This window comes from Mastigoproctus giganteus, chromosome 14 (assembly GCF_048544385.1).
Source record: "Mastigoproctus giganteus isolate SK-2022 chromosome 14, ASM4854438v1, whole genome shotgun sequence".
Lineage (NCBI taxonomy): Eukaryota > Metazoa > Arthropoda > Arachnida > Uropygi > Thelyphonidae > Mastigoproctus > Mastigoproctus giganteus.
In genome coordinates this window covers 80,587,144-80,611,957 of record NC_143588.1, presented here as the reverse complement: position 1 = coordinate 80,611,957, position 24,814 = coordinate 80,587,144, and the positions used below count along the sequence as shown (strand labels likewise).

General features: G+C 37.3%; 1 protein-coding gene across 1 annotated transcript in view; it reads right to left on the bottom strand.

The window, feature by feature from the left end:
• LOC150075289 (uncharacterized) overlaps positions 1 to 15,609 on the bottom strand; it is a 52,271-nt gene extending 36,662 nt beyond the window's left edge. The window contains exon 1 of the mRNA XM_090388786.1: positions 15,595 to 15,609. The gene's annotated coding sequence lies outside the window, so the exon portion shown is untranslated. The remainder of the gene's footprint in view (positions 1 to 15,594) is intronic.
• Positions 15,610 to 24,814: the final 9,205 nt, after the last annotated feature.

Below are 24,814 nucleotides of genomic sequence, written 5' to 3'. Positions count from 1 at the left end.
ATATCATTGATAAAATTACAAAACAACAGTGGACCCAACACCGAACCCTGTGGGACTCCACTTATAACATTAGTCCACGAAGAGCAGCACCCATTGATTACCACCCTCTGTCTTCTCCCACTCAACCATCCTTTTATCCATTGTAGCAACTTATCCTTAATACTCCAATAGTCTTCCATGCGCAACAGTGTCAAAAGCTTTCCTGAAATCCAAGTATATGATATCAAAATTATTTTTTGCATCCAGTTCCTTTGTAACCACATCATAAAACCCAATCAAATTTGTCAGACAAGACTTTCCCTTAACAAACCCATGCTGTGTCTGAATTATTGCTGCAGTCTTGTCTAGATGATCCTGTAATGCATCTTTAACCAGTGACTCCATTATTTTACCCGGAACAGAAGTTAAACTAACTGGTCTGTAATTACTCATGTCACCCTTCGATCCACCTTTGTGAATTGGGGACACATTTGCACATCTCCAGTCCGTGGGAACCTCCCCTGAGTCCAAGGATGCTCTCATAATTATGGCTAAGGGTTTGCTTAGTTGCTTTGCCGCCTCCTTTAATATAACTGGATAGATCCCATCCACCCCAGGTGCCTTTCTTATGTTTAACTTCAACAATTTCTCCTCCACTTTGCTCTCAGTTATTACAAAATCATTAAGCACCCTGCTACAATTTGATAACCTTCTGGTATTTTCAAACCTTAATAACTCCTCATGTGTGAATGTAGATGCAAAATCCTCATTCAATTAATGCTATAATAGATAATCCTGTATCTATTATAGCAGTATCAAAAGATACAAGTTATAAATTAACAGAAGAAAGTATAATAAATCAATGAGTTAGAGAGGGATGTAGCTTGTCACCAATATTGTTTAACATATATATCAAGGATATGATATGTAAATGGAAAGAAGAAATTAATACAGGTATATATATAAATACAAACAGGATTAATACACTATTATTTGCAGATGATCGAGTAATTATTCAAGATAGTGAAGATAATTTACAAAGAGCAGTATTTAACTTAAACCAAATAACAGAAGAATATAGTTAAAATATCAACAATGAAAACTAGAACAATGGCTTTTAAGGTGAAAAATACGGTGAGAACAAAAATAGTTATACACAATAAAATATTAGAAAAAGTAAAACCTTTTAAATATCTAGGATGTGATATAACATATGATGTCGAAGAAGATATGAACCAGAAATTGCCAAATTCCAAAATATATGTGGAACAATAAAAAGAACTCTGGCTAAGAAAACAAGAAAGAAACACTAATTTTATAAAGTAATGTTGTTGTTTGTTTGTTGGGTTTTTAGAAGCATTAGCAACTAAGGCCATATTGCTATGGGGATATGCAGTGGTCATTCCCTGACCTTTCCGCATCCTCCGTATTTGGTGGTCACGGGCTCGAACTCCATCTAAATCAAGAAGCGTGTGCTGTGTACTGCTGCTCCTGCCCACCTGGCTACGGAGGCGGCCTTTACAAAGTAATGGCAATACCAACACTTCTTTATGGTTCTGAAACATGGATACCGAAACAAAGAGACATTAATAGAATACAAGCTACAGAAATGAAATTTTTAAGATATGTTAAAGGATGTACAAAATTAGATAAAATATCAAACGTAAATATTAGAAAGGAATTAAAGATTTACTCAATGAAAAAATTATAGATTATAGACAAAGATGGAAAGAACATGTAGAAAGAATGGAAGATAATAGATTCCCTAAATTAGCTTACACATAGAGCAAAAGGAAAAAGAGACAGAGGAAGACCGAAAAGATGAGCAGACCTCTTCGAGATCGGAACAGGTGGATCGCCTAATCCGTGAAGGAGGATAAGATAAGTATCAAAAGCTTTTCTGAAATTTAAGTATATGATAACAAAATTAATTTTTGCATTCAGTTCCTTTGTTAATGTGTCATAGTATCCAATTGGATTGGTCAGACAAGAACACCCCATAACATATCCATGCTGTGACTGCATTCGAGTCTAGATGGTCCTGCATTACTTCTTTAGCCAGTAACACCATTATTTTTCTTGGAACAGAAATCAAGTTAACAGGTCTGTAATTAGTTATGTCACCCTATGATCCCCTTTATGAACTGAGGAGACACTTGAATGTGTCCAGTCCACATGAATCTCCCTTGAATACAAAGATGCTCTCATAATCATGGCTAAGGATTATGCTTACCTCTTCTTTCATTCAGATCCATGTTATATGTTGACAAGCTTCCAGCATCTTCATCACTTAAAAATTTCACATGTTAATAGAGATGCAAAATACAGTTAAATCATTCATGTCTTAGTGGACCAATGTGATTCATCGCCTCCCAGGATTTACATAAGCAAAGAATTCTTTTGATGCTTTTCATTGCCAGAGACTTCTTGTAATATGCCTTAGCTTTTCTAACCTCCTTTGCAACTTTATTACAGATTACTTTATATCTACAGGAGGCAACTGTATCACCTGATAATTTATATGCAACCCATGCATTTTTCTTCTCTGCCACAAGTCTCATCAAGTTCATCTAACATCCATTTAGGTCTAAGCCTTGAATAGTATTTTAGTTGGTATAAAAAGCCTAGTAGCTTCTATCACTGCACCCCTGAATGCTTCCCATTTATAATTTGCTCTTGATAACTTCATTAGTAGCTTCAGTGCACAGAATTTAAGAACTGTCTGAGACCATTGCAGTCGCCACATTTACAAAAGCAAAAACTCTTCCCTTCATGGTAATTACATGTTTAAGTAAATCCCACATCAATACACTGTGATCACTGTCACCTAGGGGTTTTTATCTACAGATTCTTAACGCACAAATAATCACTGTTGATAGTCAGATCAACAGTATTACTCCCTCTTGTTGCCTCTCTCTCTCTCTCACATTTTAGTGTAGAAAATGGTCATCCAATAAATCCACAGTCATAATAGTACGAATGATGACCAACCCTGCTCTTCATGGACAAATATTATTAGTGGAGTTTCCTAGGGTTTGGTGCTGGGCCTGTTGTTTTGTGTATTCATCAATGATATTGATGAAGGTATATCAGGATTAAGTTTGCAGATGATACAAAGGTTGACAGGGTTGTTAACAACAGTAAAGACAGTATGCTACTCCAACTAGATCTAGATAAGTTGGGAAAATGCACTGAGAAGTGGCAACTGAAGTTTAACATTGACAAATGCAAAGTACTGGATATGGGTAGCAATAACCCAAGAGAAATGTACCAACTGTGTGGTACTACACTCAGGGAAGTGGAAAGTGATAAAGACCTGGGGGTAATTGTGCAGTCAAATATGAAGTTTGCTGAGCAGTGCAGACAGGCTGCCAGAACAGGTCATGAAGTCTTGTCAATAATATATAGGAATTTTTCCAGCAGGGACAGGGAGGTGATTATCCTGTTGTACAAGACAATAGCCAGGCCACACCTGGAGTCTGTGTACAGGTCTGGAGGCCTCATTTTGGAAGGATGTAGAGTTGCTAGAACGAGTACAAAGAAAGGCAACAAGATTGGTGAGGGGAACAAAGGGGTGCTCATACCAAGAAAGGCTTAAGTTCGGCAAATTGCAGTGCCTGGAGAGTAGGCACCTGCGAGGTGATCTGATTGAGGTGTATAAGGCCTTGAATGGGTTGAGCAAGCTGAATGCTGATGGGATTCTTCCTTTTGCTCAGATTAAGAACCTGAGGGGGCATAGATTTAAACTGAGAAAAGATGGCTGTAGAACAGATGTGCAGAAATTTGCCTTTACCCAGCGGGTGGTTCATTGGTGGAACAGACTTCCATCTTTTGTTGTAGAAGTTGATAGACTAAATAAATTTAAGGCTGAACTGGACAGGCATTTGGAACGAATGGAGGTTTTTTTTTTTTTTAGACTGATGCTGCATAAGCTTGCTTTCTTGCATCGTATGTCTTTACTAATGCTAGTGTTACACCCACAGTTTCCAGTCAATATCTGGAAAGTTAAAATCCCCTATTATAAGACATTTCTGATATATTGGCCGCTATTGCTCTGTACAGCTGTCCGTTATACTCATCAGAAATATTAGGCCTGTAACACACTCCTATTCTCATTCTTGTTTTCCGAGTGCTTGTCATACCAAACTGACTCAACATTGTACTGGATGCACTACCTTTGACTTTGTGCTTTTTATCTAAGAGCATAACCCTCCCACCTGTCCTTTCTGTACACAACATACTCCCCATATTCAATTCTGAATCTTTTATATCTGAGTGATACCATGTCTCTGATAATCTCAGATTTGATGAATTAACTAGTTCTTCAAATCCATCAAATTTATTTCCTATGCAGCTATTAGTAGTGTACATGCAAATGCTTTTATTCTTAGTAACCTAACATAGCCCATGTATTTGTTTGTTCCACAAGGGCCCCCATCTGGTCTTGAAATCCCCAATACCTTGCTTTCCAGGCTGCTGCATGTTTCAACAGAAGCAGTGCTTGATTTTCATTTGATTTTTGTGGCACAAGAAGCAGTGCAATAATCACTTCTGCTTGCCTGTGGCTAGTCTGTATATCCTTCCAAGCTTGCATTTTTCTGGCTCAACTAATACTGCCTTGATGGCACAGCAAATATTCTTGCCCCCTTTTATATAATGGTATCCCATTCCTGTAGAAATGGTCTCCCCTGTTGTTAATGAACACAGACCATGTTGAGAAAAATTCTAATCCATAATCTTTGTAGCATCTCTCCAGAGACGAACTGATTGACAAGCCTCTCATCATATATTACCTACTATCGTCTCTAGGCAGAATTACAGACACTTTCAATTTCAATCCTAACTCAACGTTTTCTCAGCACTGTACTTGTTAATTAAATACTTTTACAGCAGTTACAAAATATTTAAGTATTCACGCATTGAATGACTGAGGAATTATTTGTGTTCAAAGAGCACAAATAAAAAAAGATATTTATTATTTAAATTCATTTGACTCAAGAAAAGGTTCCATTGGGCTGGCATTACGTGGACTGCATAAGATTTCCTAAAAGCATACACAATCAAAAATAAATTCTGCATTTCATATTGCATTTTGATATACATACAAGATAGAGAATTTAAATGCAGCAAATACATCTATTCTATATACTGTGTATATATATATATACACACACACGCACTGGCATTCAAAGAAAGTACATCACCCCTTAAAATTGTAATTGTCGTCCGAATAACATAAGTATATGGCAATATTTCTTACAGATTGCATCAGCTGTTACTTTCAGCTATATAAGCACACTCTGCAAGAGTTGCAGTCATTCCTTGCTTGTGTCAGGATGGCGAGTTACATGCAGTTGACACCACAAAGAAAGAATGCTATTGTTGCTTTATGTGAGGAAGGATGTTCTTCAGTCATATTGCTTATAGAGTGTCTTGTAATCAGTCGACAGTGAATAGATTTCTTTCCAAGCTTAAGAATACTGGTTCTGCTGATAGGAAAAAAGGAACCGGATGCAAACGGATCTCTACGCCAAAACAGGACCGCATTTTGAAGCGCTTATGCCTTAAAAACCATAAAGCTTCTTTGTCCGAGCTGAAAAGAGAATGGGAAGAACATACAGGAGTGGTAGTAAGTGCAGTCAGAAGATGCCTCTTCAAAAATGGACTTGTAGCCCATCATCATCATAAGAAGCCCCTCCTCTCACAAAAAAAAAGCAAAAAAAAGAAAAGAAAAAAAAGCCCAATTCATTTGGTGTAAGGAGCACGTCAAATGGACATCTGAGCAGTTATTTTCTCAGATGAGAAGAAATTCAACCTCCACAGCTCTGATGGGAGACAAACGATTCGCTATAGACGTGAAGAATACCATCCAGACTGTATGGTGTCTACAGTGAAATTCCCTACCAGCCAAATGTTAGGGGGATGCATTTCGTATCACAGAGTAGGTCACCTGCAGTTTATAAAAGGTTCCATAAATGCCAATGGATACCTGGGCTATATTGGAAGGCAAATTGCTGCCAAACATTAGACCATTTCAACCTGTCAAGTAACTACATCTTTCAGGATGACTCTGCTCCTTGTCATTGGGCAAAAAATGTAAGTAGGCACTCTGTAGTTACTTTAGCTTCATTTCTGCATTAGAGGTTTGATAGTAATGTGTTTACATTTGTCACAGGTGAAAAAAATGGTTGGAAGAACGGTCCATTACAACTCTTAGCTGGCCAAGAAACAGCCCGGATCTGAATCCTAAAGAGAACTGTTGGCATCGTGTAGAATCTGCAGTTACCAGAAAGAAACCAAAGACCCTTTGTGAACTTCAGGAAGCCATAATTCGTGTTTGGAACCACAAACTATCAGTTGATTATCTTCAGAAATTGATCTTGTCAATGCTTCGACGGTGTGCTGCTGTCATCAGGGCCAGAGGTGGTTCAACTAAATATTAGTTTGCACCTGGTGAACTTTTCATTTTGTTTTCCATTTAAAATGATAAACTGATGCAAATTGAGGGCTTCTGATAACATTTCAGCAATAACTGTCGTGTTTACCAAGACTGTTGTATAAAAGTTGCAAATGCTCATTCTGAAATATTTTGAGAGCACCTGTCAAATATTACTTAGCTTTGCCTTAACTATTAATAAATATCTTTTGTTTATATTTCTATTTGTGATGCTAGTCTTTAATGTAACAAAGCATCACAAAAGAGGGTTAGAAATGTGAAATTCCTAGGTGATGCAGTTTCTTTGAACACCAGTGTATATATTATTATTATTATTACTACTAGCCATATGATGTAAGGAAGCCAGAGGCTAATGCTGCACCAGCCAAAAAAACATTTTTGTACCCTGAGAGAGAGAGAGAGAGAGAGAGAGAGAGAGAGAGAGAGTGGGGGAGAGGTATGCATTTAGCTAAGAGGTATACAAATTCTAAAACAGCACTACCAGTAAACAGAGGTTGCCAGAATAATACTGAGTCAGTCTAGTGTAACTTAAATACAGTAGAACCCAGATAAGAAGTTTTACAAGGGTCTAGAGGTTCAGAACTTCTTATGCGGGAAAACTTCTTAGAAGGGAAAATGACCTAGGGGTATGAAATATTAACTACACAAATGAAAATGAAAAGATACACATACATAAGTTAAAGATCATTTTAAAGTACTATATCAGAATTTATAAATATTTTGCTCTGCTTATGGGAAACATTTTTAAACTGAGGATTTCTAATTGCTTAACATTCTGTTCATTAAACTCATTACCAAGTTGGCAGGATGAGCTCTTTTGGAGTTTCAACATACCTTAAAAGGTCACGATTATAATAAGACAGAGCAACAATCCACTAAGTAAGTAATTCAGACCTGTTCAGAAAAATCAGAACATAATGGCAAATGCCTCACAATTGTTTTCATCAATTATGGATATTTATGAAAACAATTACAATATGTCACTTCCATTATATCAAAATGTTTATACTAAAAAGGTCCTAGGGCTGAAAGTCTCAGACTACAGAAAATTCATTAATCGAACAAGTTAGTGCATAGCATCATTTTAGTTTGTAGTTAGTAAATCACCAAAGTAGGTGGCATCGTTTTTGTGATATCATTGTGAATGCCTTCACAACGAATTGCCCTGATATTGAACTACCTAGAATAAGCAACGCTTCGACATTGGATTCTCAAATAGGCAACACTTCGCCAGTGGATTCTCAGTGGATACTACCACCCACGATCTGCCAAGAATAAGTAACATTAGTCTTCTCCATTGGCGAAGCGTTGCTTATTGAAGGTAGTGCAATATCAGGGCAACTCATTGTGAAGGCATTCACAATATGAGATGTAACAAAAACGATGCCATTTCACCTACTTCGGTGGTTTATACAAACTAAAATGATGCTTGGCACTAACTTGTTCAATTACCAAAATGTTTATATTGTTTAATATTTTTTTAATATTAAAAATAAAGAATTTCTATATATAAAAAATGTATTAAGTGGGAAAATGTCATTATGATAATACACTGCGTATTCTTTATCACAAACTTTTTATGCGGGAAAACTTTTTAAACGGGAAATTGTACATTACAATACGGTTAAAATTTGAACTTAAGAAACCAAACCTAGTACAGGAGAAAACTTCTTATGCAGGAATTTCTTATCCGGGTTCTACTGTATTAGGAAAATCAAAATGAGAGGAGTACATTATAGGTACAATGACTGTAATGAGTATAACAAACAAATTAGAATGTCTTAGCATGAGTGATTATAATTTTCTAGATAGTGAAAGGAACTCATAAGTTAGCACTTCACTCACTAGCAGAACATTTCTGGATTTGTTAGACGACTGCTTTCTATATCAATAGGTTAGAAAGGAAGCAATATTCTTGATCAAATCACCAGTGATTCATCATGCATTAAGAAACTTCAAGTAGAGGAACTACTAGGTGGCAGTTACTAGTGTATCGATATGAGATATATTCAAAGAAACAACTACCATTATGAATAAAGAAAGAATATTTTGTTTTCCCAATGGTCTTAAGCAGTTTTTAAATTTAAAGCAGTGGGGAAATTTATGTTGTTAAATACAAATGGAATATGTTCAGAAAAGTAATCATACAAGCTATAAAGCTTTTTGTGCCAATTAACTAATATATTTAAAGGTTTTGACCAGATGACTATTGTCCTCCAAATCAATTTGTACCCAAATTACTTAGACTCCTGACCGACATGATCTCAAATGATATGGAAACTTTGAATCAGGAAGGGAATTAGGAAACTAATTTTCATGCTACCCTAACAGAAGTCAGATATGACTCCATGGGCTATTATTCTTTGTTGTGTTCCTTCAACCAAGATTCTTTCTGTAAAATAATGCTGCTGATATTTTAGTGTCCATACTAAAAATCCATCACACTGTACCTTTGTCAAAAGCTGCACCAATCTTCATAAGATAGAAAACAACAGAAATAGTAAAACAAAGAACTAGCAATTCAACCTCACAGCCACTAAATAAAATACAAGTTGCTAAGCTAGATTTCTTGTTGACAATCAAGTGTTTTGACCATTAAGTGTGGAGTCATGTATTAGAGTACAACTTTAACTATGGCAAAGAATATTGTATGTTAGTGCTTTGGGAATAGCAAAAGCACTACACTATGAGAAGTCTTTGGCTAAGAAATTCTCTGGAGTTACTGGATGACTGTTTTTACGGCAGCATATTAGAGGTAACAAGAGAAAGCAATACTCTTAATCTGATTATCAGCACTGACTCATCATGCATTAAGAATATCCAGATAAAGAAACCATTAGGTAGCAGTGATCACAATACTGATGTGGGATATGCTTAAAGATATAACTACTGCCAAGGGCAAAGGAAAGGGTTTTTGCTTTCATAAAGATGACTATGGTGGTCTTAGCTTTTAAATTCCTTTCAGTGGGGTCAAGTGATATGTTACCAACTGCAAATTCTAAATGGGAGGCATGCAGGGAAGCAATCACAGAAGCTAAAGAGCTTTTTATGCCAACTATGAGATACAGGTTAAGGTTTAGACCTAAATGGAGGTCAGATGAACTGATGAGACTAGTGGTGAAGAAGGAAAAACATGTAGGATGATTATAAATTGGCAGAAAGTTTTTGTAGAATAATCCAAATTTTTATTAAGTTTTCATCCGACACCCTATGCTGACTTCTTTTCTTCCTCTTTGTGTGTCAGTTGCTGAATGACGTTTCCGAAGCAGCTACGAATCAACATATTTTGCTGGATCGAAGCGGGCCAGCGGTGGGCATACAATTTTAAGAAACAGTAATGAAGAAACTGTTTTTGTCATCAACGAAGCTCTGGTTGGGCTGATAATCAGATTCATTTGTGAAAATCCTCGTTCATATTCACTCGATGAAATTGGTATCATACTCAGAGCATCCATCAAATTCTTCAATTCTTCCGAAACCATATTTTCAATTAGGTACCCCTGAAATCCACGAATTGCATTTAACTGTAACCCAACTGATAATTTTCTAACTTTGTTTTCACCAAATGCCAACAATTCTTGCTTAGAAGGTTTAATACCTTCGTTGTCCTCATCATTAGTATTGTCACTAGTTGTTAAATTTGAATTTTTTTTATTTTATTTTGAAACTGTCGAAAACGCAGTGTCATCCAGATATTCAGGTACTGTGACCATGTGAACAGAGATAGGGAAAATTTACGGGAAAATGTGGATAACGCACTTCCGCGAAACGACAGATGATTATTTGCCATCGTAAAAGAAAATCACCCTCTCCTAATTCTCAAACAGGGTGCTTACAGTTGATTCACGAAGGTGTCCAACCTATGGCTCGCCTGGAAAGTGAACTAAAACAGCATTTTAAATTTTGTTAATTATCAAAAAAAATCTCATTAAATGTTTTGTTCAGTAAATGTAATTGTGTACTGTACTTAATAAAATTTTCAAATATTTTCAATTTTACATGCAACAAGATGTGGAAAATGTAACACACTAAAGAAATCTAACTTTGAATTTTTTTTAATATGGCCCCTGTATGGGAAATGTTTGGACACCATGGCAGTAGAAGGTGGACCAGAGCCCATTGGGAATACACCTTGATCTGCTCACTGCAGACCAGCGCGACTTCTCCATATGTGGGACGGGTGGTCGAATAGTTTTTACCAGGTACCACTAAGTTGTAGAATGGTAATCCCTTCAATTCGTGCAGTAGCACTAATTGCCTGAAGGCCAGAAATGCGAATAGGGCTTACAGAGTTCATCCTCTCCTAATCCATTCGCTATATGAAAATTTTCTTGCTCAACGGAAACTATTTTAAATGTAACTTCCAAGAGGAATTCAAAATAATTAAAGAGGTCCGACTGAGTAATTTAGAATTATAAAAATGGCTATACTGTTTTATATAGAAAATATCTTAACAGACAGTGAAAAATGTAAATTTAGTTAAATAATTTTAAGCTCATTTGAATAGTAGATAAACATGTGAAAAAAATTTATGGAATATTACAAATTTCAAAGTGCACTGCATCCAAATGTCACACGTCATTGTTAATAAAGGTGCCAGTACGTCGTACCGTTGCGTACCGTCACAAAAAAGCACTGTGTGTAGTAGTAGTAGTAGTAGTAGTGGCACTTGATGCAAGAAAGCAAGTGTAGGAGCTTATGCAGCATCAGCCAAAAAAAAAAAAAAATCACACCATACCCTCCAATTGCCTGTCCAGTTCCTCCTTAAATTTATTTAACCTATCAACTTCCACAATGACAGATGGAAGTTTGTTCCAGCAATTAACCACCCGCTGGCTAAAGGCAAATTTCCGCACATCTATTCTACATCTATCCTTTCTTAATTTGAACTTATGTCCCCGTAGGTTCGTATTCTGAACAAGTGGGAGGATCCCATCAGAATTCAGCGTGCTCAACCCAATCAAGGCCTTATAGACCTCAATCAGATCACCGCGCAGGTGCCTAGTCTCCAGCCACTGCAATTTGCAGAACTTAAGCCTCTCTTGGTAAGAGGATCCCTTCATTCCCCTCACCAATCGTGTTGCTCTTCTCTGTACACGCTCAAGCAAATCTACATCCTTCCTAAAATGAGGCCTCCAGACCTGTACGCAGTACTCAAGGCGTGGCCTGACCATTGCCTTATACAGAGGGACAATCACCTCCTTTTCCCTGCTAGCAAAATTCCTATATATCATTGACAAAACCCCATGACCTGCCCTAGCAGGCTGTCTACATTGCTCAGAAAACTTCATATCTGACTGCACAATTACTCCCAGGTCTTTTTCATTTTCTACCACCTTAAGTGTAGTACCACACAGTTGGTACGTTTCTCTGGGGTTACTTCTACCCATATGCAGTACTTTGCATTTGTCAAGGTTAAACTTCAGTTGCCACTTCTTAGCCCATCTGCCCAAATTATCTAGATCCTGTTGCAGTAGCACACTGCCATTACTGTCATTAACAACCCTGCCAACCTTCGTGTCATCTGCAAACTTCGACATTAAGCCTGATATACCTTCATCAATATCATTGATAAATATACAAAACAACAGTGGACCCAACACCGAACCCTGTGGGACTCCACTAATAACATTAGTCCACGAAGAGCAGCACCCATTGATTACCACCCTCTGTCTTCTCCCACTTAACCATCCTTTTATCCATTGTAGCAACTTACCCTTAATACCATTCTGCTCCAATTTGTACAGTAGTCTTCCATGCGCAACAGTGTCAAAAGCTTTCCTGAAATCCAAGTATATGATATCAAAATTATTTTTTGCATCCAGTTCCTTTGTGACCACATCATAATAACCAATCAAATTTGTCAGACAAGACTTTCCCTTAACAAACCCATGCTGTGTCTGAATTATTGCTGCAGTCTTGTCTAGATGATCCTGCAATGCATCTTTAACCAGTGACTCCATTATTTTACCCGGAACAGAAGTTAAACTAACTGGTCTGCAATTATTCGTGTCACCCTTCGAACCTCCTTTGTGAATTGGGGATACATTTGCACATCTCCAGTCCGTGGGAACCTCCCCTGAATCCAAGGATGCTCTCATAATTATGGCTAAGGGTTTGCTTAGTTGCTTTGCCGCCTCCTTTAATATAACTGGATAGATCCCATCCGCCCCAGGTGCCTTTCTTATGTTTAACTTCAACAATTTCTCCTCCACTTTGCTCTCAGTTATTACAAAATCATTAAGCACACTGCTACAATTTGATAACCTTCTTCCATTTTCAAACTGTAATGATTCCTCAGGTGTGAATGTAGATGCAAAATACTCATTCAGTTTGTTTGCTATCTGAGCAGGATCATCAACAGTCGAACCATCGATGTCAAGTGGACCAATCATATTCATCCCCTTCCTTTTAGAGTTTATATAAGTAAAGAAATCCTTGCTGTTTTTCTTAGCATCTTTTGCCAAAGATTTCTCGTAATCCGCCTTTGCCTGCCGAACCTCCTTTGTGACCTGATTACAGACTAGCTTATATCTGCTACAGGCTTCTGCGTCGCCTGATAATTTATATGCATCCCATGCATTTTTCTTCTCTGTCACGAGTCTCATTAGTTCATTTGATAACCATTTAGGCCTAAACCTTGAACAATATTTCTTCATCGGTATGAAAAGTCTAGTAGCTTCCACGATTAATTCCTTGAATGCTTCCCACTTAGAATTTACTGTTTGTAACATCGTCAGTCGATCCCACTGTACAGAATTTAAAAACTGTCTGAGACCACTGTACTCCCCTTTACGGAAGCAAAAACCCTTTCCTTTACCCCTGACGGTATTTACCTCTTTGAGTAAATCCCACTTCAGCACACTGTGATCACTGCCACCTAGTGGTTCCTTTATCTGCAAAAGATAAAGATAGATATATATATATGAGATATATATATATATATATATATCTTAGAAGACACAAAAATTATGAAAGATACTGCAATGCTATTTCTACCTTGGTCATTGTTTTTTCAAAATTTGCTTTTTGGTTCTTTTCATTTTATATCGTTACACTTATTTTCTTTTCCTTTCTCACCCTTTGTTCAACACATATATCGCTCCCAGGGTACACCGTATTTTCATTAGTAGCATTAGTTAAATTCGATACTTATATGTATACTTACTATATTCTACACATAAAAATAATTTTATGTATACATTATGGTTGTAGGGTACCTTTGCGCTTGCAGTGTCCCTTATCCATAATTCATATTATCGCAATTCTAATCCATCTAAATCTTAATTTTCTTCCCCCACACATACCATACAGCTTCTCTATTTATTTTTATATATATATATATATATATATAGTGAATAGCTATTGAGGTGTTCATTGATGTTATGATACGTGTGTATCCGCACGAGTATCTTTAAAAATAAAAGTACAGTAATAAAAAATTAATATTTTGTTAATAAACAATTTATGCGCTAGTCCACCCATGATTCTAAAGAAAAAATGTTAGGTTACCCCCTCCATTTTGGGAGAGGTTCAAGTGGAGGTAACCTGACCTTTTTTAACCATTATGGAAAGCATTCGTCAGGGCAAGTTACCATTAGTGCTTCTGAGTGATACTAAACCGATGTTATCGTGTGTTGTGTTCACGCACCAATCAGCACATCGTTTGCCACGTGTACCTGTCAATCAGTATAGCATTCTCGACTTTGCTCCAGACCAATAACACTTACCGTCTGTTTACCGAGCAAGCAGTGCCAGAGTGGCGCATCAGGAAACTAATTTTCCGCGCAAGTTATCCGATGTTTCTCATCGTTCTCGTGTTGGCTTTCGTTACCTTTGCCAGCATCTTTAGTCTTTCTCAGAATAAACACAGAAGGGAACATAAATTTAAACTGGAAATGTTTGTTGCAGAATAGATGTGGAAATTTGCATTCAGTCAAAGGGTAATCACTCATTGGAATAAGCTTCTACCTAATGTTGTGGAGGTAGGTAGTTTGAATAAATTGAAGTGAATACACCAATTCACTATCTTTTTTAATTATATCTATACAAGTGTGCATGTCCATAGGCCAATTTGCACTTTGTGCAGCTGTAAAACAACATAGTCTGAATGGTACCATTACACAAGTTATTTTGATCAAAATACTTTAAATGAAAAGCATTTTACTTGAGTAAAGTTTAGAATCTATTTATTACTTATAGGGACTAAAAATGATACATTTTGCAGATATTTTCTCCTATGTTTGTAATGGGATAACAAAAAGACTACAATAAGTGATTTATCTTATTATTAACAGTATTAAATATTTTTGAAAACTTTGTCAGGATTAGTTTAAAGATTAAAAATTTAAAAAATTAAAGATTAAAAATATAAATGAAAACTCTGTTTAGATTAAAATTAAAGAATAAACTTAATAACTGAAGTAAAAATGTAATAAAGATAATTAATGGGTAAACCATTTTATTTTAATTTTGCAGTCATGAAGAAGCAGAGATGAAAATATTCATGAAACATATGATTTTTAGATTAGCAATAAATATATTCTAAACTTTACACAGGCAAAGTTCTTTTATGGAGGGAACTCCCTACTTACTCATCAGAGATCAGTTAACTACTGCCTAAAACAGAGGCCTTTTGTAGAATTTCTCCAGTCTGATGAGAAACCTCATACCTCTCCAAACAAATGAGGAATCTACTATACTTTCATGGAAGGCTGTTTTTCATAGCAGCCAAAATGAGAGCACTTACTCCAGACTGGGCACACAGATTCATATGTTCCTATTGTAAGTTTATTTAACAGATCATTTCAACAACTCGGTTCATTTAGTGGAAAACATGAAGCAGTAAAAATTAATGACACAAAAGCAGGGAATTATATTAGTTGTCTGCAGTTTCATTCCTAAAATATTGCATACATTATTTTAGAGTTCAGCATACAACAATTTTGTAGTACTGAAAAATTATTGAAAATTTGAATTCATATAACTTTTTTGCCTTGATAACAATGAGTGGTGATAATATACTGTCAAAGTAACAACTAAATACTGTGCAAATTTTTTTGCACAACTTTTGAATTGGGGAACTACATACAATTAACTAAAATTATGTGATTAAGTATGTACTAAGTTGAAGAATCATGCAGATTATGTTTTCTTACCATTAAAACATGAACTCAGTTTCACATACATTTTCTTAGTAGTCACAATGGTAATATCTAGTTCTCTCACTACCCACACATTTACGTTAAAAGAAATCACTCAAAAAGGTTTTTAATCCATAGCTCTTAATACTGTTATTAATCAGTGAAAACACAAGCAGAAGTATAGTTATAAATTAAAATTATTTAAATTATAAAATATCTTTTTCAAAATTTATTTGTTAATTGAACCATCTCAAATAATCTAAAACCTGTGTCAGCAAGCATGAGTAGTAGTAGTACTTGAATACAGTATAAATTTATACTCTGAACATCTGAAAGCTGTTTAAAAATTCAGCTATACTGGTTAAGTTCAATTTATGTTAATAAATACCGTTTATGCTTTCAGTAAATTATGAAACGGATAATGCCCGAAGGGAAAAAACTGAAAGGGGCGAATTAACAGATAATTAGCTCCGCTCGATGTATTCGTGTCAACCCTGAGATAGCCATAAGCAGTTCGTACGGTCTCGTTATCTTTAAGTGTTCTTATCAACAAGCAAATTCCAGGAAACAAAGTCGCCAATGAATTTACAAACAAGGACTGCATACTACATTTGGGTTCAATTATACTTTTCACAACTGAACAAAAATTCTTCACTTAGAAGAAAATTCCATAAGCTTCTCTTGCACTCTATAGGAACATTCCACTTTCGCATCTAAATCAGGAATCGCATACTATTTGAAAAATATAGCGTATAAAAACAGAAAAGTGAAATTTCAATCTGTCGTAAGTATACCAGTTTATGACTCACCAATTTAAAACGTTTACACTTATAACTCGCTTTAAGTGCACTTTCCTTTTTAATGAAGAATGTTTCATCGAATATATAAATTTGAGCGCACAAGATTAACTAAGCCTACTTACTAGTCATGCATGCAATGAATAACCTTTTCTTGTTACCTTTCATATTTAAATATCATGTTTGACTATATACTCCGCAATTTTTATATGCCGATGCTCTTTTTTTTTTTGTCCAAACTCGCCTAAATCAATATTAACAGATTCCAAAATACAGAACCCTACCACACGATCCCCATACGAGACCGTGTTTGTAAACAGGTAGCAGCAGCAATCGCAAGGCACATAAGCACCCCCTATCAAAACCCCAAGAAGTATACAGTATTTCTAAACTGAGAATAAACTTTGATTACTGCTGTAATTACTTTAGATGTAAATTAATTTAGATAATTAATTTACATCTAAATTTAGACAAAAAACAATTATTTTTACTAATTTTCCTCAGAAATCTTCAGAGCTTAACAATACACAAAAAATGTGGCGCGTGTGCCGAGCACGCGCGGTAGATGGCTTTATGTGAAACATCCTTGGGGGACCTAACAATGGATTGTAACGAAAATGCGAGACGAAAAAAATAAATTGTTGACAAATATTTGTATTGTGCAATCATATGACAAGTACTTGTATTGTCGCAACGATGCTATTAAACAAATGGTTGCAATCAAATGGGTAATTAAGCTACTGGCTTGGATATTGCTAAACTCTTCCAAGCCAAGGATGTTTTCACATAAAATAAAACATCTTTCGTGCGTAAATGGCACACAAGCGGTTTTTTGTTTGTTTTATTGTGTTTTTCCAATGCAGTTCGACGAAATTCAAACGCCATTCGTTTGAATTTTGTAAATCGGTTCACAGGAACTAGAGATATCATACTGGTCACGAAAAATGAGTCAGTTGTTCTAATCACACTACTAGTGACTCAGCACAGACTAGTGGTGGAAGCTTCAGAAGGGCCTCCAGCGGAAGCCACGGATGACGTCACTTCCGAGACGTATCTTTCGTGAACAACCAGATTTACTCAATTGTAGGTGCCACCAAGGATGTTTCACATTAAAAATTTAACTGAATAAACATACATGCTGGTGTTCAAGTTGTCCTACAATCCTGTATAAAACAGCTTCACTTGCTACCCAATGGAATAATCATAACTTTTTTAAACACCTCACTGAAGACAGAATTCCATAGATTAATTCAGAAGGAAACGTCTTTTACTATAAGTTATTGGTTGTGTACAACACCAAGGGAATTGTAATATGAATATAGTGTACTAATAAGATCAATGGTAAGAAGAGAGAAATATAAAGAGTGAACATAATTAGTTTAAAGAGAGCAAGAAGAGAAAAAAAAATTGAAGAGAAATAAAAAAGTAATAGAGTTGGAGTAATTTTATATAATACAAAATGACATGATACTAAGAAACAGGATCTTCTCACATAACATGAAACCCTGATGTGGCAGGGTTGCATGTTAAATCCCCCCTCCTTTTTTACTTTCGTTTAGACGTTAATTTCCGCTACGCTTTTGTTTTTCTTGTTGTTGTTGGGTTTAAGGAGCATCTGCGAGTAAGGCCATTTTGCTCCGTATATACTGTCTGTAAATTGGGTGTGTTCTGTGGTCGATTTTCTGTTTGCTGGACGAGTAGAAAACTGTGATACCCTCGCCTGAGACTGACTAACTCAGCCAAGTTGCGAAAAAGGCCCATAAAAATTCCTCACTTCATCGACGAGACTAATTCAGGTCTTTTCCACCCATTGTGTGGGGAGAACGGCGATTCTGTCAACTTTGCTACTCACGAAGGCTTATTTTCTTGATGTCTTAATCAATCTCAACTTATTGATATCATATAGTTTCAACCTAAACCTTTATAGCATGTATTTTATGTCTGAAACAGCGCGAGGTTTGATATTACCATATTTACTTGGAATTTTGATGATTCATTCTTGAAAAGCGATACCAGAGTTGCACGTTATGGGGAAATATCACAGTGGTATCGTCACCGTCCTCCCTACACCGGGAAGAAAAGACCCGGGTTCGAATCCCGTTGATGACGCGAGGAACTTTAATGGACTTTTTTCATTACATGGCTAAATTAGTCGGTCTCAGGCGTAGATAACAAGGTTTTTTCCTCCAAAACTGGGGATTTTTCATCCAGAAAAACAGGCAAATACCCTCCTCACACAAAAAATGAAAGAGGCCCAATTAATTTGGTGTACGTAGCATGCTGTTTCTTGTATTCTAGCTATCTTGTGAACTCCTCTGACCGTTTGGTCGTCCTGGAGTATAAACAGAAAATTTATTATTATTTATTATGTCAAATGGACCCCCAAGCAGTGGAAGTCAGTTATTTTCTCGGATGAGAAGTATTTCAACCTCCATGGCTCTGATGGGAGACAAAGGAGTCGTCGTAGATGTGATGAAGAATACCATCCAGACTGTATGGTGTCTACTGTGAACTTCCCTACAAGCCAAATGAAATGGGGGTGCATTTTGTATCACGGGGTAGGTCACATGCAGTTTATAAAAGGTACCATAAATGCCAATGGATACCTGGCTATATTGGAAGGCAAATTGCTGCCAACCATTACACCATTTCAACCTGCCAAGTAACAGCATCTTTCAGGACGACTTTGCTCCTTGTCATCGGGCGAAAAGAAAGTGTAAGTAGGTACTTCTGTAGTTACTTTAGCTTCATTTCTGCATTATTAGCATTAGCATTAGTAGAGGCATACGATGCAAGAAAGCAAGCTTATTCAGCATCAGCCCAAAAAAAAAAAAAAAAAAAACCCTCTCCCATTTCACCCCTCCGTTCGTTCGAAATACCTGTCCAGTTGAGCTTTAAATTTGTTTAGGCTATCAACTTCAACAACAAGTGATGGAAGTCGGTTCCACCAACCAACCACCCGCTGGCCAAAGGCAAATTTCCTCACATCTATCCGACATCCGTCCTTCCTCAATTTGAATTTATGCCCTCTGAGGTGATTATTCTGAGCAAGATGAAGAATCCCATTGGCATTGAGCATGCTCAAACCATTCAAGGCCTTATACACCTCTATCAGATCACCTCGCCGGTGCCTAGTCTCCAGACTCTGTAATTTGCAAAACTTAAGCCTTTCTTCGTAAGAGCAACCCTTTGTTCCATTTACTAACCTTGTTGCCCTTCTCTGTACCCGTTCCAGCAGCTCTACATCCTTCTTGAAATGAGGCCTCCAGACCTGTATACAGTACTCAAGATGTGGCCTAACCATTGCCTTATACAAGGGAATAATCACCTCCTTATCCCTGCTAGAAAAATTCCTGTATATCATTGACAAGACACCATGAGCTACTCTTGCAGTAATGTGTTTACACTTTGTTACAGGTGAAGAAATGGTTGGAAGAACGGTCCATTACAAGTGTTATCTGGCCAGGAAACAGCCCGGTGTGACCTATAGAGAACTATTGGCATCGTGTGGAATCTGCAGTTTCCAGAAAGAAACCAAAGACCCTTCGTGAACTTCAGGAAACCATAATTCGTGTTTGTGAACCACGAACTATCAGTTGATAATCTTCAGAAATTGATCTTGCCAATGCTTCGACGGTGTTCTGCTATCATCAGGGCCAGAGGCGGTCCAACTAAATATTAGTTTGCAACAGGTGATCTTTGCATTTTGTTTTCCATTTAAAATGATAAACTGAAGCAATTTGAGGGCTTCTGATAACATTTCAGCCATAATTGTCGTGTTTCCCAAAACTGTTGTATAAAGGTTGCAAATGCTCATTCTGAAATATTTTGAGAGAACCTGTCAAATATTACTTAGCTTTGCCTTAACTATTAATAACTATCTTTTTTTTTTTATATTTCTATTTGTGATGATAGTCATTAATGTAACATACCATCGCGAAAAAGGGTTAGAAATGTGAAATTCCTATATGATGTACTTTCTTTGAACACCAATGTATATAGGCCGAATTGAACTGACGTACAAGTGTCATCCTACATAAGATACCATACATGTTTATATATAGATCCTTGCCGCTAATATTTTCAGAAACTAGGTGAGAGGGCTTCCCAGAGTACTTAAAAAATCGAATGGTTGCCTGACCTGCCCCTCGTGGCAAAGTGTGGGCAACGGTGGGCCCGCTAAAAAAAAAGAAAAATCAAATTATGATATTAGGGTACCCGTAAATGATTACATTTACTCATATATTTATTTTGTCTGTAAATTGCTTGTGTTCTCTGGTCGATTTGCCTGTTTGCTGGACGAAAAAGCCCCGGTTTCTGGAGGAAAAAATCTTTCCATCATCGCCTGAGACCGGCTAACTCAGCCACGGAGTGAAAAAAGCACAGTAAAGTTCCTCGCGTCATCGACGGGATTCGAACCCGGGATTTTTCTACTCGGTGTAGGGACGACAGTGACGATACCATTGTGCTACCCAATGAGACGGCGGGTCCCACTAGGGTCCATCGTCTAAATGGTCAGAGGTACAACAGAACATAACACTACATGACATTCCACTCCCCACTCATTTTTAAATTTCTGGCTTCCACAGAGTAGTGACACACAAATAGAGTATACAACGAGGAGATGGGCACACACCTGGTGCCATCAAACAGCTAACACACTATACACTTTTAACTACAACTCTTTTTGTCTGTACTGTTAACACAGTGGTATGGTCACCGTTCTCTGCACACCAGGTGGAAAATTCCTGGGTTCGAATCCCCTCGATGACTCGAGGAACTTTAATGAGCTTTTTTCAGTCCGTGACTGAGTTAGTCTAAGGTATAGTAAACAAGTTTTTTTACCCCAGAAACTGGGATTTTCGTCTAGAAAAACAGGCAAATCGACCAGAGAACACATGCAATTTACAGACACAATACACATGGGCAGTTGAATAAATATTTTGGGTGACCCTAATCAATCACAAGAAATTTCACACCCCAAGTCAGCAGAGTTTGTGCGGTAGCACAGTGTTATGGTCACCGTCCACTCCAAACCTGGTGAAAAAGGTACGAATTCCGTCGACAATACGAGGAATTTTTATGGGCATTTTTCACTCTGTGGCCGAGTTAGTCGGTCTTGGGCGTTTTATAGCAAAACTTTTCTTCTGTCAAAGTGGATAAATCAACCGGAGACCACACGTAATTTACAGACACTATACACATGGTTAGTAGAAAGTTACTTTGATAGTAACCATAATATAACTTTATTTTTAAACTCTTAGGAAACGATGTGCAGCCTGCGATATTGCATTTTTTCCCCGAACAGAACTAGGATCTTCCAATACGATAATGCGCCATATCATCGGGTTCGCAATATACAGAATTGGTTCTAGTAGCAGAATGAAGTGTCACCATCTGGGTTTCCTCCAAATTCACATAACCTCAATCCAATTGCACTGTGGGATGTTTTTTGAAAAGGAAGTGAAGCGAATAGGCACGCAATCGTCATCTATTCCAACACTGTTGAGAGACTTTTGGCACCATGGCTGGAAATCCCTGTAGACGTTTTCAAAGACATCTGTTGCAGTCATTGCATAGCATTAGCATTTAGCATTAGCAAAGGCACATGATGCAAGAAAGCAAGCTTATATAACATCAGCCAAAAAAAAATAAATAAATAAAACCCCTTATTTCACCCATCCCCTCGCTCCAAATGTTTGTCAAGTTCTGCCTTGAATCTGTTTAAGCTATCAACTTCTACAACGAGAGATGGAAGTTTGTTCCGCCAATCAACCACCCGCTGGCTAAACGCAAACTTCCGCACATCTATCCTACAACCGTCTTTCCTCAATTTGAATTTATGCCCTATCAGGCGATTATTCTCAGGCGAATAGGTACTGTGATTTTTTCTAAAACTATTGCATTAGGGTCACTTAGAAAGTCACATCAACTACCCATGTATATTGTGTCTGTAAATTGCGTTTGATTTCTGGTCGATTTTCCTGCCTTGCTGAACGAAAAACCGGAGTTTATGGAGGAAAAACCTTGCTGTCCACGCTTGAGACCGACTGACTCAGCCACGGAGTAAAAAAAAACAAGCCCATGAGATCTATGGGATTCGAACGCTGGCCTTTTCCACCCAATATGGGTGGAAAAGGCGCAAATAGGGTGACAGCACCACTGTGCTACCAGCCGAGATACTCCTTTCTAATATGTATGTATGTATGCTTTTTTGGTGCCCCCAGACAACAAGCAACTCCACCCAATAATTAAGTGATGGAATATAGACATCTGTAAAGCGGGCCTGACATGTGACTAAGTGTGTCTTTGTGTTAGGAGGCGGTCCTAAGATGATAAATGGGCTGTTGTACTGGAATCCATAGTGATATGAAATAACGATAAGGTATTTATCCAGTAAAATATCTTTAATTATAAATTAACTCTTTGGAGCTATCAAGGCTGAATGTGCCTCTGTATCAACAAAGAGAATGGAAACTTTAGAGTTAAAAATTATTTTAACGGACAGAGAACTGTGTCTGCAGTGAGGCCTGCGAGGGCACGAGGTAGGCCATTAAATGTTGATGCTATCGAGGCAGTGTTAGGTGGAACGGAAAACTGCTAGCTTGGGAGGATACAAGGACTAATAGATTAATAATAGCCACTGGCAGAGGTGAAAGTGATTCTTGCACTGCTTCTATTGGAATGAGCAGCAGCCTGGAAAACAAGATGCAGGGTATTTCAGAGACTGCTTCGGTTGTGTGGGTAGCTAAGAATAGGAACAGGTGCATGTGAACTTGCATGTACACCAATGCTACGAGTTTGGTAAATAAATTTGATGAATTTGAGGTATTGCTGAAACCATCAAAGGCAGATATTGTTGGGATATCAGAGACGCGGTGTCACACAGATATAAGGAATGCAGAATTGGAATTTAGGGAGTACAATGTGTACAGGAAGGACAGACAAGATAGGAAGGGAGGAGGGGTTATGCTATTAGTTAAGAAACAAATAAAATCCAAGGAAGTGAAGCCAGTCGACATCGCTGGACAGTGCAGTGTCGAGTCAGTTCGGTGTGACATAAGCATTGGGAGATCAAAATTGAGCGTAGGAGTGTGTTATAGGCCTAATGACTCTGATGAGTATAATAAGGAACAGTACAGAGAAATAGAGAGGGCCAGTAAATCAGAGAGTCTTATGATGGGGGATTTTAATTTCCCAGATATTGACTGGAATTTGTGAGTTGGTCACTCACACACTAGCAAGGCCTTTGTGGATTTGTTGAATGATTGTTTTCTACATCAGCATGTAGATCAGTAGTACATCTGATAATCAGATCACTTGATCTGATTATCAGTAGTGATTCTTCATGCATTAAGAATCGGCAGATAAAGGAAGCACTAGGTGGCAGTGATCACAGTGTGCTGAAGTGGAATTTACTCAAAGAGATAACTACCATTAGGGGTAAAGGGAAGGGTTTTTGCTTTCGTAAAGGTGAATACGGTGGTTTGAGTTTAAGTATTTCATTTCTATACGGTGGGACCGACTGATGATGTTACCAACAGCAAATTCAAAATGGGAAGCATTCAAAGAATTTATCTTGGAAGCTACTAGGCTTTACATACCAACTAAGAAATACTGTTCAAGGTTTAGGCCTAAATGGATGTGATATGAACTAATGAGACATGTGGCAGAGAAGAAAAATGCTTGGGATCCGTATAAATTAATGGTTGACATGGAAGCCTATGATAAATATAAGCTGGTCTGTAACCAAGTGACAAAGGAGATTAGGCAGGCAAAGGCAGATTATGAGAAATCCTTGACAAAGGATGCAAAGAAAATCAACAAAGAGTTCTTTACCTATGTAAACTCTAGAAGGAAAGGGATGAATCAGATTGGTCCAATGGATACTAATGGTTCAATTGTTGATGATCGTGCTCAGGTGGCTAACAAACTAAATGAATATTTTGTATCTACATTCACCCATGAGGAGTTATTCAGGGAGAGGAATGCCAGAGGTGAGTTAAACACTGGCAGTGAGCTGGAAGATTTTGTAATAACTGACAGAAAAGTGAAGGGGAAATTGGTGAAGATAAACATAAAAAGGGTACCCGCGGTGGATGGGATCTATCCAGTTATTTTAAAGGAGGCAGAAAAGGAATTTCGCAAACTCTTAGCTATAATTATGGGAGCTTCTTTGGACTCAGGGGAAGTACCTGTGGACTGGAGATTTGAAAATGTGACCCCAATTCACAAAGGAGGATCAAAAGGCAACACAAGTAATTATAGACCTGTTAGTTTAAATTCTGCTCCAGGAAAATTAATGGAGGCACTGGTTAAAGGAGCACTGCAGGATCATCTAGACAAGACTTCATTTATAGCACGGACACAGCATGGTTTTATTAAGGGAAAGTCTTGCCTGACGAATTTGATTAGATACTATGATTTGGTCACAGAGG